The sequence below is a fragment of the Archocentrus centrarchus genome, chromosome 18 (genome assembly GCF_007364275.1).
Source record: "Archocentrus centrarchus isolate MPI-CPG fArcCen1 chromosome 18, fArcCen1, whole genome shotgun sequence".
NCBI classification, from domain to species: domain Eukaryota; kingdom Metazoa; phylum Chordata; class Actinopteri; order Cichliformes; family Cichlidae; genus Archocentrus; species Archocentrus centrarchus.
In genome coordinates, this window is record NC_044363.1 from 10,104,629 (window position 1) to 10,107,289 (window position 2,661).

At 42.6% G+C, this 2,661-nt stretch overlaps 1 pseudogene; it reads right to left on the reverse strand.

Moving 5' to 3' along the window:
- Window positions 1-1,253: 1,253 nt before the first annotated feature.
- On the reverse strand, window positions 1,254-2,440 carry LOC115796989 (P2Y purinoceptor 14-like; annotated as a pseudogene).
- Window positions 2,441-2,661: the final 221 nt, after the last annotated feature.

The following is a 2,661-nucleotide window of genomic DNA, read 5'->3' on the forward strand; positions in this document are numbered from 1 at the left end:
ATAAAAGGCCATACAAGTGTTTACAAAAAAACAAACACAAATAAAACATCTCAAAAGGCCAGAGGGGCAGTCCACAGAGCAGCTAAAAGACAAACCTGGACAAGGTGTTCCTGGGACGTCATCCATCTCGATATCGGACAGTAAGCTGACGCGTTTTGTTCTCAATACTCGCAAGCAACAGTGCAAAAGGCGGAGACGAAGCCTGCGTTTTTTTTATAGGCTTGATCGCTCAAATCGCCCAATGATGAGCCAGCTTCATAAACCGTGACAGCGCCATCTACCACTCTGGCATTGATACTATGACTTGGGGATGATTAATAACGTTTTCATAATAGTAACGAGTAACGATTCAGCACGTGAAAAATGTATCGGAGTAAAAGTATTAAATTAATCAAAAATATATAGTGGAGTAAAAGTGAAAGTAGGGGAAAAAATATGTACTCCAATAAAGTACAGATACTGCATTTTAGTACTTAAGTACAGTACTTAAGTAGTTCTACTTCGTTACTATACATCTCTGGTAATATGTCATGGGATCAGCTAGTCAGGAGGTCTCTTGCCATTTCTAGTAACCCCTTTACTACCACAGGGGTCACCGGCAACCCCTGTGGTAGTAAAAGTGTTAATGATTCCAGTCTCACAATTACATCATAAGATGCATGAGGGGCACAGACTTAAATTGCATTTTATACTCTAACCTTCAGTGCTTATTAGGTGTTGTCTTTGTGGGTGTTAATCTACTTCACTCACAACAATACTACTTTCACTCTCCCAGCTGAAAAGCTGGGAGTCAAGAAAGAGGAGGCAAGACAACAGGAGACAGAAATAAAGTGGAGAGACTCAATCGCATCTAACTAGACTGCAGACATATGGCAGCATGCCAAGCCCTTGTTATAGAAACTGGTACAAGCTGAACTTAAGATATGGGCCAGTAAAACCTCCCACCAGAAACACTGACACACTGCTACAAGGCAGTGCGATCTTTAACAACAGCAACACTATATCACAGCCATCTCTGTGAATAGAAGACAATGAAGAGGAAACTGAACAATTACTCAAATGACGGCAAGGTAGTTCCAGGACCAGAGAATGTTTACTGTTTGTTTTGTTGTGAAAAATCATTTATAGTCTCATCTGACTCTCAAAACAAAATCAAATCTGTAGATTTTATAAAATGTTTAACTTTTCCTTACGGCTCACTGGTTTGACTCGATGCTGTTGCTGTAACATTGTCCAGCTGCTCCTTGCTGCTCTCACTCTCCATGTTTTTTTGTTGGATGTTGGTCCTCCTGGATGCCATTCTCACCTGGGCCCGAAAGGTCTTACAGAGGAAAAAGTAAACGAGAGGGTCCAGACAGACATTGACAACTGACACCATGGTGGTCACCTCCTTCAGGTAGTAAAACACCTGACCCATAGAGCAGCTACTCCTCAGAAAAGCAAAGGGAAGTTGAACCAGGTGAACGGGGACAAAGCAAACACAGAAGATGCTCACAAGAACCAACATGTTCCTACGAGACTTCACAAGCTTCTCAGAGCCAGAGGAGGTCAGCTGCCTCTGCTGTGCCAGGAACACCCTGCGGGAGGTGCTGTAGTAGAAGAAGACCAGGGATACAAAGACTAGCAGGAAGATGATGGCAGCAACGATGTGGATGATTTTATGAAGCTGGCTGACTACTACACTAAAGAGACAACTACAGTGACCCAGAGGTATCTGGGTGTTGAAACAAAGGATGATGAATGCAATTGTTGGAGTCAGGAAACAAACCCAGGTGACCATGGAGATGATGTGGGCAGCTCGTACTGTCTGCAGGATGTGAGTTCCTGAAGGATAAACGATCTTCAGATACCTGAAGAAAGAAGAGAAATGGAGCAGTAGACAACTTCACCCAGAGGGCAGGTTTGGAGTTAACCCATTAATCTGTTTAACATTGTCATGAAGAGAAGTGTAAAATCAGTAAAGGTTTCTTACCTGCTGGCAGCGATGTACCCCATGAAGACGATGCTGGTGTACATGTTGAGGAAGAAGGCAGAAGCTCCAAAGCTGCAGTAGAGTCTTTGAATGATGAATGACGTGGTACCATAGTGGGTGATACGAAGTGGCAGACAGAGGCAGAGCAGGAAGTCAGCAGCTGTCAGGTTCTTCAGGTAGACCATCAAGCTGTTTGATGCCCGCTGCTGAGCTCGATAAAAATAAAAACTCATGATGAAGCCATTGAGGGATAAACCCACCTGAAGAGACACAGAGAGGATGGACAGAGCAGGACTTTGGTACATGCACCAGGAAACTTTAAGCAGTTTCTAACAGAGCACAATGTGAAGATCTGAAACTTACCACAAACACCAGACTGTAGAACAGCATAAAGAAAGGGTTGGCTGACGTGTCGACAACATCACAGGTCTGGTTGGAAGATGAAGTCACATTCATTGGGGCAACCATGTTTCTGGAGCTGAAACATTAAATCCTCTTTATTGAGATTCTTCTTTCCAAAGATTCAACTTCATGGTCTCTAGGTTTGTTGTATTAAGTCAAAGTCAAACCAGTTTTGAATATTATGTCCAGATCCCCTACTATTGGAGTTTACTTAGATTTAAATTCAACTCAGTTCACAACAAGAGTTATCTCAGATTGTTTTCTATATTATACATAAAGCTTACAGC